This window comes from Triticum urartu, chromosome 1A, assembly GCF_056163025.1.
Source record: "Triticum urartu cultivar PI428250 chromosome 1A, HENAU_Tu73, whole genome shotgun sequence".
Lineage (NCBI taxonomy): Eukaryota > Viridiplantae > Streptophyta > Magnoliopsida > Poales > Poaceae > Triticum > Triticum urartu.
Genome location: NC_141873.1, coordinates 255,505,997 through 255,518,883, shown reverse-complemented (window position 1 = coordinate 255,518,883; position 12,887 = coordinate 255,505,997). Strand labels below are relative to the sequence as shown.

Below are 12,887 nucleotides of genomic sequence, written 5' to 3'. Positions count from 1 at the left end.
ATAAGAATCCTATCCTCTAGAATTCCTATGAAATTCCTCTAAACCAAAGGAGGCCTTAGTGAGTTTTCTTTTAATTCTTGCATGCAGTGATTTAATGCACCTCAATATCTGAGTGTGTGATGTGCAGCAATAGAAATATGACTTATAAAATGAGAAAACGAGAGTTTTGAGATACTAAGGGGGTGTTTGGTTCTAGGGACTTTTTTGTGTTGGGACTAGAAAAAGTCCTTAGCAAACCAAATAGGGTGGGACTTTTTTGCGACTTTTTGCTAAAAGTCCTTAGAAGCACCTCCTTAAGAGTTTTTTTTAAAAAGTCCTAGGAACTAGAAAAAGTCCTAGGACTAGAAAACCAAACACCACCTAAGCTTTATAAACCGGAAATGGGGTAGTAGTACTATCTCCGTCCGGGTTTATTAGGCCCTCTTGTATTTTGGTCCAAATTTGACCATATATTTAACTAAAAATATACTCTGTATAAAGTATAGTTTTTGTGACATGTAGTTTATATAATTATTAGTTAAATTTATGCTCAAAGTTCGGCTCAAAATAAAGAGGCCTAATAAAATTGGACGGGGGGAGTGCAGATAAAAAAATGTTTGCATACACTCTACCACTACTCTTTAGCCTATTAATTCATGTGTATGGGCACCCCGCAAAAAAAAATCATGTGTATGGGCAGCGGGACTAAAAAAAGGGAGAGTTACTGCTGGTGAAATGGGCAGCGGTACTTGCTACATTAGCCAAATCATTCATTCACGATGGTCCACAATAGCTGACTGTTTTTTGTCCGAATTCTTAGCGTGTACAGTATGTTAGACCGATGACGAACCGACGTCGAGCGGCTCACGAAACCGACGTTGATGATATATCTGTCGTGCAGGCTGGAGGACGATAAGGCTGAGATGTCTTGGCATGGACGGCGCTCCAAACCCAATTACTATAGCCTGGACCGGCCGGCTTGGTCGACTGTCACGGCCGTGTTACAGTACAAGATAAGCACGTACGTAGTCACGCATACAGCACATTACAGCCCCGGGCCGAGCTGCCACGCACCCGATGGTTCGACAGGTACAATGCCTAGAAACAGCACTAGCTGATCGACCGGTACATGGGTCTGCTTACGGCCGGGTGTGGGGCGAAAGCAACAAAAATAATGGAGGTCCTCCATGCGTGCATCGCACTCGCCCCGCGCGCTCTGACTTTTGCCGCCTACTACTAGTAGTACATGTGCTACCTGCAGCTGGGACGCGCGCGTGCTATACGGACGCTGCCATGATGCCCACGCTTTCGTGCCGCCCGCGTATTGATCGGTCGTGATCCGTCGACGAGGGCCGGGAAGCTTTGCCGTGTGTGCCACCGGTGCGGTCGCACGGATTCGGAGCGGGGTGGATTGAGTAGATTATGGGGATGTTTGGTTTTAGGACTAGTATTGACACACTTTGTCACACATTTTTGCTAAACTTGTCTAAGGTTAGTTCATCAAAATGAGAGCCACAAGTTGACAAGCTTAAGGGAATCTTGCCATGCTTTTTGTGTGTATGCCATGTGGGGTCTAAATGTGGCTTGCCTAAGATGTGACTTGAACCAAACACTCATCTAATGTAACGTACCTCAGCGACTAGATTAGATCGGGGCAAGGAGGGGAAGAACAACGGTAGGTAGAGGAGGAGGAGATAAGTATTAAGAGAGTGAGAGAGAGGACAACTCTTCTCGTCAGTTTGTTTCAGGTTACAATCGATGCCTCTCTGGCTCACACCCGCTGGGCATATATGCTCCACTCCACCCACGCACGTACCCACAGCCAGCTCACCCAATCAGTCACGGCCTTCTGGGAAATATTCGTTCCCTCCCTTGCCTGGCTCGCTGTCGCCTGGGCCCGCCTGTTCGATGCCGCCCGCGCTGGTCAGGGGTCCAGCCCCAGGCATGACATTCCCCCCCCCCCCTTGAAGTCCGACTTGTCCCCAAGGCAGTGTAGTAGAGAAACGGAGGAGAAGAAGCTCAGGATCCTCCCATGTAGAGAGCGAGCGAGGCAGAACGTGCCACTGCACGAGCACCCGCTCCACAGCCTTCCCTTGGACCTGCACAGTACGCCGATCAGTTACCTGAAGTGGCACATGGAGTGCATGGAGGACGTCATTGGAGGGCGGAAGCTGCTTGTCTGCGCTCTCGCTGGCCCCCAGCGCACGCTTCAGCTGAGAGACATGCACCACATTGTGAATTTTGCTGGACTCCGACAATGCCAATCGGTACGCCACGACGCCAATGCGAGCCTCGATCTTGAATGGTCCATAGTATCGGAACGTCAGCTTCTAGTATGGCCTTTGGGCCAAAGAAGTTTGGATGAATGGTTGTAGTCGGAGGTAGACCATCTCACCCACCTGAAATTCTTTGTCCGTACGGTGCTTGTCTGCTTGCTTTTTCATACGATCTTGCGCTCTCTTCAACTGTTGCTGCAGCAATTCCCTCATAACTTCTCGCTCTTGCAGCCACGCTGTCAAATCAGGAACCGAGCTCTCGTCAACTTGTGCAACCCCAAATTCTCGTGGCAGCGTCCCATAGAGCACTTCATACGGTGTTCTTCCCAGAGCCGAGTGGTAGGTAGTGTTGTACCAATATTCTACCAAGAACAGCCATTTGATCCAATTAGCGGGGCATGAATGAACGGCACATCGGAGATAGGTCTCCAAGCACTGGTTCACTCGCTCGGTCTGGCCATCGGTCTGGGGGTGGTAGGATGAACTCATCCGGAGCTGCGTCTTCGAGAGGGTGAACAGTTCTTGCCACAGAGTGCTTGTGAATATCCTGTCCCGGTCGGAGATGAGTGCCAAGGGTAGTCCATGAAGACAGAAGATATTTTGCATGTAAATGGTGGCCACGGTCAGAGCTGTAAAGGGGTGCTTCATTGGAACGAAATGCGCGTATTTGAAGAACTTGTCAACCACCACTAGGATCACATCGTATCCCCCTGACTTGGGCAGTCCTTCAATGAAGTCTAGTGACACCACTGCCCACAGCTGCTTGGGAATTGGCAGGGGCTGGAGTAGACCGGCTGGAGAGACGCGATCAGTTTTTGCTTGCTGGCAGATAGCGCAGCTCCGAACAAACTGCTGCACCATTCCCTTCATGCCCTTCCAAAAGAAGAGGCGTTTAACTCTGTTGTAGGTGGCGTGAAAGCCAGAGTGCCCCCCGGTGGCACTGTCGTGAAGTGCCCGGATCAGCGATGTCTGGATCTCCCCGTTGTCGCCAATCCAGATGTGTTTCTGAAAGCGTATTACCCCATCCTGAAGGGCGAATTCCTCATCATCCTTGCTCGCCATGAGGGCCAAACGAGTCAGCAACTGTTGCGCTGCGGGGTCCTGCTGGTAGCTATTAGTGATCGCTTCCAGCCAGGCCGGCTTGCAGAGCGAAATTGCCGCTAGTTCTGTGTTGGCATCCGGCACTCGGCGAGATAAAGCATCCGCTGCCTTGTTCGATATCCCAGGCTTGTACTGAATCCTGAATTGGAGGCCTACTAGCTTGGTGAACGCCCGCTGCTGAATGGGGGTGTTAAGGCGTTGATCTGTCAGGTTCAACAGGCTGCGTTGGTCTGTTCTGATCAAGAATTCTGAGTGCTGCAGGTAAGGCCTCCACTTGTCCACCGCGAGCAACAACGCAAGACACTCCTTCTCATAAGCCGAGAGTCCCAAATTTCGCGGCGACAACGCCTTGCTGAGGTAAGCAACGGGGTGCCCCTCCTGCATGAGAACCGCACCGATGCCAACTGCACTTGCATCTGTTTCAATCACAAACTCTTTTCGGAAATCTGGTAATGCGAGGACCGGGGCTTCTACCAAGGCTTTCTTCAGGGCACAAAAAGCTGCTTCGGCCGTTGGCGTCCAGACAAAGAGTACATTCTTCTTAAGCATGTCCGTGAGGGGACTACTGAGCACACCAAAATTGCGAACGAATTTGCGGTAGTAACCAGCCAGACCCAAGAACCCCCTCAACTGCTTGACTGATGTTGGTTGCTCCCATGTCTGAACTTCCTACACATGTTCATCGAGGGTGGCTACCCCTTGTTCGCTGATACAGTGTCCCAAGTACTTAACCTGCCTTTGCGCAAACTCGCATTTGGAGCGCTTAGCATGAAGAGCGTTGTCACGGAGAAGCGTCAACACTTGCCTGAGCAGCCGGATGTGTGCTTTGAGGGTTTTCGAGTGCACCAAAATGTCATCCATGAAGACCAAAACCCCGTGTCTCAAAAGGGGTGAGAACACATGTTCATGCCATTCTGAAAGGTACCCGGGCCATCTGACACTCCATAAGGCAGTACCCGGAACTGGTAGTGGCCATTATGCGTTCTGAAGGCTGTCTTTGCTTCATCCTCTTCCACAAGCCGTATTTGGTGGTATCCTGCCCGTAAATCCAGTTTGGAAAACCAACTAGACCCACACAATTCGTCCAGCAACTCGTCTATAATGGGCAGAGGATATGAGTTATGGATTGTGATAGCATTGAGATGCCGGAAATCCACGCAAAACCTCCAAGTAAGATCTTTCTTCTTCACCAATAATACTGGGGATGCGAAGGGGCTGCAGCTTGGAACAATCAACCTGGCTGCCAGCATCTCTTTAACTTGCTGTTCAATCTCTGTCTTCTGCTATGGGGTATATCTGTAGGGTCTTATGTTCATTGGTTTCGCGCCTGGAATCAGTGGGATGGTGTGGTCCCAGGGCCTATGCCGAGGAAGAGTTTTTGGTTCCGAGAACACCAAGGAAAATTGGTCCAAGAGCTCGACAATTTCTGATGGCAAGTCTTGCTCTTTCTGTCCTTCTGTCGTCGCATAGAGCACCACCACATGAGCCACACCATTGTTCTGCTCCAACTTGTGCAATTCCATCGCTGAGATTGGCTCGACCTTTGACAAGTTGTTCTGGACCCCGTGCAGCCGGATGTTGTTTCCGTTGTGCTGGAATTGGAGGACCTTATCTGCCCAATCCACCCACATTGGTCCGCACTGGACTAGCCAATCCATGCCCACTACCATGTCGTAGCAGCCCAATGAGAGAACTCGCAAATCCGTCTGAAACTCCTGACCTTGTGTGCACCACTTGCAGCCTGGCACCCACCCGAGCAGAGCAAGGTACCCCCATCAGCGATCTTCATGAATACCTGCTCAACAGGCCTGATCTGAGTGGCCATATGTGCAGCCACCGCCGTGCTCATGAAGCTGTGCGAACTACCTGAGTCCACCAGAATTAGAACTTCGAGCCCAGCCACTTCTCCCAATAAGCGAATCGTGTGTGGCGTTGTTTGCCCAGTCGTTGCTACCTTGGATATGGACATGAGAATTTCTTCATCTAAATCCTCTGCCTGGTTGAGTGGCACTGCTTGTTCTGCTTGCAGCAGCTCTAGAAGTTCCTCGACCACATGCAATTGGACCGTAGGAGCACATTGATGTCCTTATCCCCATCTTTCGCCACACTTGAAACACAGACCGCGTGTGCGCCTGTAATTTCGCAGCGCTGCGACGCTATCCTCTCCACGAGCCGCCCGATCAGGAGCATTGGCTGCGTCCAAGGCCCGACGATCTTCCGCGGCCGCAGGTGGCACCTGCGGCAAGGGGCGCGCCGGAGGAGCCCTCATTGCGAGGAGAGGCCGTGCCGCTGGCCTAGGGGAAGGTGCTGGGTCTTGGCGTCTGAAATTCCCACGCGGCAACGCCTCCAAGAGTTCTTCCTGCATAGAAGCCAAAGAGAAGGCAGTATCTAGATCCTTGGGCTGATGCAACATGACTCCAGCGCGAATGTCGTGCCGGAGCCCTTCGAGAAATTGCGTAGTAAAGTACACAGAATCGAAACCCAAATTGTGAGCTAAGATTTGGTGCATTAACTCCTCAAATTTGTTCATGTACTCCCCAACACTACCCTTCTGCCGCAACATGTTAAACCGGCAGATATGGGCTTGATACTGCTCCCTCCCAAACTTATCACACAACCCCGAGCACAGATCCTCCCAAGTAAGGTTCGTGTTCTTCGCCTCCTACAACTGCAGCCACCAAGCTGCGTTGCCCGAGAAGTGAAGAGTAGCCAAGCGAACCCACAACTCAGATTGAACCCCATATACTTCAAAATACTTCTCACAATGAGATCTCCAGAACTGTGGGTTATCCCCATCGAATGGGGGAAAATCCACCTTGGGTAGAGCCCAATTGACATGTCCTCCCGGTTGGTACCCTCTACTCTCCGTTCCCCGCCCTTGTTCTACCAGATCGAGACCAGACTGAACATGGGGAAAATTTCGGGAGTGAGACGCACTGTTGACCGGAGGCGGTTCTAGGGTGGTGACCACCCCGTGAACCTGTCCCCCGGAGTTGTGGATCTCACCGTGGCCATCGGGCCCGTGGAGCCCCAGGCTGGTTCGTGTCGAGGACGAAGCCCTGTGCCCCACCGCGTCGCCCTCCAGAGCCGGATCTGGATCAGGGGGCGTCGCTGCCAACACTGGGTGGATCGCGATGCGCTCGACTTGCTACCGCAGCTCATTGACTTGATGTTGGATGTGCGTCACGGCTGGCCGCCACAGCTCCAGGGAGGTCTGGATCGCATCCAGCCTCGCATCCGTCGCCGCCCGGCTGTCGTTGAAGGACTTGATGAGCGCGGCCAACTGCTCCTCCATCGCCGCCGTCTTGCTTGCCTGCTTGGTGGTGTAGCGCGGTTTCGGGTACGCTGTCTCCAGATCGACTGACCTCTGATACCAAGTTGTAACGTACCTCAGCGACTAGATTGGATCGAGGAAAGAAGGAGGGGAAGAACAGCGATAGGTAGAGGAGGAGGAGATAAGTATTAAGAGAGCGAGAGAGAGGACAACTCTTCTCGTCAGTTTGTTTTAGGTTACAATCGATGCCTCTCTGGCTCACACCCGTTGGGCATATATGCTCCACTCCACCCACGCACGCACCCACAGCCAGCTCACCCAATCAGTCACGGCCTTCTGGGAAATATTCGTTCCCTCCCTTGCCTGGCTCGTTGTTGCCTGGGCCCGCCTGTTCGATGCCGCCCGCGCTGGTCAGGGGTCCAGCCCCAGGCGTGACACCTAAGTTGGTCAAATTTGCCTAACCTTAGTTGTGGCAATCTTTGGCTAAGTTAGTCAGAAACCAAACAACCCCTATGTGCACTGTCCCGGGCGGTGATATGACTTGTGTGGTGAGATCTATGAAATCAATATTTTTAATAGGAAAGGATGGCTTTCCTGACATCCCTCTCCTCTCCCTCCCCTCACGCCGACCATGGTCACCGATCTCTGCCACCATCAACGTGAGCTGACGCTGATGCGTCGGAGACGGTGGTCGTGGGGCGCGTTCATGTACCGCTCAGCTCGTCCCATGTACCGCAACGGACTTTTGACCCTGGGGGTACTCGGGCCTACACTCGCGACACACGCCATGGCGGGACCAAGAGGTGGGGCGAGCCCGGTCCAGGTGGGGCCGCCTGCTACAGGGCATGCGACTAGGGTTACGGAGGGGATAAATCCTCCCTCACCCCCCTCCATTCCAGATCTCGACCTCCTTCTTCTCCACTTCTGGGAGGCACCGCCTAGGGTTTCTCCCTCGTTAGGCTGGTGGGAGGGGAAAGTGGGGGAGACCACAGGTCCTTCGCTCAGGTCGCTGCATCTCCACCAAGCGCGAGTTCACCCCGCAATAGCTATGGCAGATCAAGGAGCGGAGAACCACGGCCACCGCATGGATGGCTTCGGGGTGGGCCGGGCCGGTCGTGGTGTCGGTCGCTTTGGCTGGGGCGCCGAACGCGGCGGTGGTGGAGGCGGTCGCATCATGGTGTGGACGCGCGACATCGAGGAGGGCGACCAGGTCTCCACCAACATGGACCATGGTCGCGGGCTGTCAGATCGGACAAGGTGGGAGGCCGCGGCCATGGAGACACAGAGCGACGACCGTTGGTGTCGGTGTCAAAACCGGCCGATCTCAGGTAGGGGTATCAAACTATGCGTCTGAGGATCGAAGGTAACAAGGGACAGGGGAACACGATGTTTACCCAGGTTCGGGCCCTCTTAATGGAGGTAAAACCCTACGTCCTGTTTGATTGTATTTGATAAGTATTGGGGTTACAAGAATTGATCTACCTTGAGATCGTAATGGCTAAATCCTAGCTGTCTAGCCTCTATGAATTCTGATAGCCTCAATGGACTAAACCCTTCGGTTTATATACACACCGGAGGGGCCTAGGGTTGTATAGAGTCGGTTTACAGAGGAAGGAAATTACATATCCGGACACCAATCTTGCAATCCACGCATAGGAGAGTCCTACCCGACGCGGGAAGGCCTTCTGCCTTATATCTTCATGGCCCACCAGTCCGACCCATGTCACATAGCCCGGACACTCGAGGACCCCCTAATCCAGGACTCCCTCAATAGCCCCTGAACCAGTCTTCAATGACGATATGTTCGACACGCGGGTTGTCTTCGGCATTGCAAGGCGGGTTTCTCCTCCTGAGTAGAAAGCAATCTTCTGAACAAAAGAATTAAATCCGACTCTGTATAATTGTTGCAACCACTAGCCACAACGGTAAGATACCAAACAAAACAGTGTCTTCCCACTGACAACATTTTCGGCGAAACGTCGCGTCCGGCCTCTTAATATTTCGAACCGTTTTTACATCTCCCGCTTCGCATTTCGAGGCACAACCTCTATTGGCATGTCTTGTCAAAACAGAGATCGTGCCCGCCCATTACGGGATCCTCATCAATACGGTTTTGTGTAATCGTGCCATTCGCATGACCCCTTTGGAACAGGCGAGTTTAAGGCTTTGACGGGGGGGGGTTTGATATTCACAGCCTATATAAGAGGATAAATATTCCTTTATTTCCCCCACGCCTTCTTCCTTCTCCTGTTTTCCCATCTTCGAGCTCCAGCGCTCAAACTTCAATCTTTCCCACCGCCGCCAGCTTCTCCAGCCATGTCTGGATCCCGTTCAAAGGGGAAGTGGGAGGCCTCCTCCGTTACCGAGAAGGACGTCAAGGAGCTCCAGGAGGCGGGGTATTTGTCTGCGGATATCGCGCACAAGCTCCCTGCCAAGAACCAAGTCATCCCCACCCCGGAGCCCAGCGAAAGGGTTGTATTCATCCCCCACTTCCTCCGCGGCTTAGGGTTTCCCCTCCACCCCTTCGTCCGGGGCCTCACATTGTACTACGAACTAGATTTCCATGATCTAGCCCCAAATTCCTTCCTTCACATCTCGGCGTTCATCGTCGTGTGTGAGGCGCTACTCCGCACCCCCCCCCACACACACTTCGGCCTATGGCTCAAGGTCTTCAATGTGAAGCCGAAGGTGGTCGATGGGCAGCATGCGGACTGCGGCGGCGCCATGGTGAGCAAGCTCCCCAACACTGTTTGGCCTAAGGGGGCCTTCGTGGAGACTGTCAAGGTGTGGCAGCAGGAGTGGTTCTACATCACCGAACCCCCGCGACGCCAAGTGGGCGGCCGCTCCTGAGTTCAGATCCGGGCCCCCTATGCGGCTCACCTCATGGACCGCTAAGGGTCTGGACTAGGGATCCACAACAGAAGTGTTGATGCTGCAAAAGCGCATCACAAACATGATAAGCAAGAACACCAGTCTCACTAACGTGATTCAGGTGATGCTCTTCTGCCGGATTCTTCCCTGTCAACTCTGGCCCTCTCACATGTGGGAGTTCAATCCGGAAGATCCTCGGACCTTGAAGCACTTCTTCAGCAGAATGCACGAAGACATCTTGAAGCTGTTGTTCAAGGCCCAAAAAGCATGGTCGAAGGAGACCGAAGACATCGGTCTCGACAGCGAGAATCCGGCCACACCGGTGAGTATGATTTTCCCAAATATATATTCGGTCATAAGTTTCCTCAAACATAATGAGTTTCTGTCTCTTGTACAGGGATGGATAGCAAAGGCGGAGCGGATTAAGTGTCCCGCCCCGCTGTCTGAAGACCCGGCCGAACCCCAGCTGACAAAGATGCTGGTCCCGGCACCCTATCAGGCGCCGGAGAAGAAGGCCAAGAAGAAGAATGGCAAAGAGGCCAAGGGCGGCCTCCGCCACAAGGGTCCTTCGGATGCAGTGTCAGGAGAGACTGAAATCCCCTCCTCCCACGAGGGAGATGAAGACGAAGAGGAGGAGGAGGCGGAAAGTGACTCCCCTCTTAAGGGGAAGAAGAAGAAGAGGGCAGCCTCCACAGACCCGGAGGAGGAGGCGCCCAAGAGGGGGAAGATGTCCCTCTCGGATGGTTCGGATTCAGAGGCCGAACCCATCCCCAAGAGGCTTCCCAGGGTGAAGCCCCTGGCCGGATCGTAAGTACCCAAAGATCTATTATATGTCTTCGGTCCACTATGTTCTTATAATATAACATATTATACTGTGTATATTTCAGCCCTGCACGCGACCTCCCCAACCCTTCACTATCTGAGGGGAGTTCTCTGCCACCAGAGATGGCAGAGAGCGAGACACCCCCGCGAGCCCCTTTGCCAATCATCATGGATGACACCGAGGTGTTGTCCCGAAGGACCTCCCCAGGCCGCGGAGAGGTGGGCGAGGCTGGCGAGATGGCACCCGAGGGTAATACCTCGGCTGCCGAAGACATGGGGGGTGCGACCCCCATGGCGACCGATGGCGGGGGCCCTGACCAGGCCGGCCCCCAGCCAGACATTATTCCGGAGACCAACGTGGCTCCGGAATCGGGCGAGCAACCCCCTTTGGAGGAGAGGGGAGCATCGGCTCCAGCGGCAGCCTACACTAATCCGGAGGCGCCGAATACTCTGCTGGAAGCAATGCGACGTGCTTCCATCGTGGAGGAGCACCACACCTTGATGGGTGCGGTGGTAGAGAAGGTTCAGTCTGCCAAGAGCAGGCTAAATGAGGCCTTCACTAGCTTGTTAACTGGCTTCGAGGTATGCGACGTAATGCTCTTAGACGCTTTTTCACATGAAGGAAATATACCTGTATATAGATAGTAGCCCCTGAGACTCTGTCTGGTGCTGAAAAGCCGAAAAAAGGATCACATAATATTTGGAAGAGGTGACATACTTCTTTATTTATGACAGGCTTCCCTGTTGGCGGCGACCGCCCAGGCCGCGGAGGTTTCTGAGCTTAATCGGAAACTGAAGTTGGTCGATGATGAAATCGACCACATTAATAAGCGGTTCGATGAGACGCAAGGTATGCACGTACTTTTAAAGAGTTTTGATCATATATCTATAGTAATATGCTAACTCAGAGTTGAATTCATGTACTGCTGTGATTATGAGTGCAGTTGGCGCGGCCGAGGTCGAGACCCTCAAGAGCGCCCTTTCCCAAGCCAAGGAGGTGATAACCCACAAGTATAGGGGATCACAACAGTTTTTGAGGGTAGAGTATTCAATCCGAATTTATTGATTCGACACAAGGGGAGCCAAAGAATATTCACAAGTATTAGCAGTTGAATTGTCAATTCAACCGCACCTGAAAGACTTAATATTTGTAGCAAAGTATTTAGTAGCAAAGTGATAACCCACAAGTATAGGGGATCACAACAGTTTTCGAGGGTAGAGTATTCAACCCAAATTTATTGATTCGACACAAGGGGAGCCAAAGAATATTCTCAAGTATTAGCAGCTGAGTTGTCAATTCAACCACACCTGGAAACTTAATATATGCAGCAAAGTATTTAGTAGCAAAGTAATATGATAATAGTGGTAATGGTGGCAAAAGTAATATTTTTGGTTTTATAGTGATTGTAATAGTAGCAACGGAAAAGTAAATGAGCGAAGAACAATATATGAAAAGCTCATGGGCAATGGATTAGTGATGGATAATTATTTTGGATGCGATTCCTCATGCAATAGTTATAACATAAGGTGACACACAACTAGCTCCAGTTCATCAATGTAATGTAGGCATGTATTCCGAATATAGTCATACGTGCTTATGGAAAAGAACTTGCATGACATCTTTTGTCCTACCCTCCCGTGGCAGCGGGGTCCTATTGGAAACTAAGGGATATTAAGGCCTCCTTTTAATAGAGTACCAGACCAAAGCATTAACACATAGTGAATACATGAACTCCTCAAACTACGGTCATCACCGGTAAGTATCCTGATTATTATCACTTCAGGGTTAACGGATCATAACACATAATAGGTGACTATAGACTTGCAAGATAGGATCAAGAACTCACATGTATTCATGAAAACATAATAGGTTCAGATCTGAAATCATGGCACTCGGCCCCTAGCGACAAGCATTAAGCATAGCAAAGTCATAGCAACATCAATCTCAGAACATAGTGGATACTAGGGATCAAACCCTAACAAAATTAACTCGATAACATGATAAACCTCATCCAACCCATCATCGTGCAGCAAGCCTATGATGGAATTACTCACGCACGGCGATGAGCATCATGAAATTGGTGATGGAGGAAGGTTGATGATGACGATGGCGACAAATTCCCCTCTCCGAAGCCCCGAACGAACTCCAGATCAGCCCTCCCGAGAGAGTTTATGGCTTGGTGGCGGCTTCGTATCGTAAAATGCGATGAATCCTTCTCTCTGATTTTTTTCTCCCCGAAAGTGAATATATGGAGTTGGAGTTGAGGTCGGTGGAGCCTCAGGGGGCCCACGAGGCAGGGGGCGCGCCCAGGGGGTAGGCGCGCCCCCACCCTCGTGGACAGGGTGTGGGGCCCCTGACGTGGATTCTTTCGCCAGTATTTTTTTAATATATTCCAAAAATATTCTCCATTGATTTTCAGGTCATTCTGAGAACTTTTATTCTGCACGAAAATAACACCATGGCAATTCTGCTGAAAACTGCGTCAGTCCGGGTTAGTTCCATTCAAATCATGCAAGTTAGAGTCCAAAGCAAGGGCAAAAGTGTTTGGAAAAGTAGATACGTT

The 12,887-nt window shown here is 51.7% G+C and overlaps 1 pseudogene; it reads left to right on the top strand.

The window, feature by feature from the left end:
• Positions 1-8,936: 8,936 nt before the first annotated feature.
• LOC147990754 (uncharacterized) lies at positions 8,937-9,816 on the top strand (annotated as a pseudogene).
• The last annotated feature ends 3,071 nt before the right edge of the window (positions 9,817-12,887 follow it).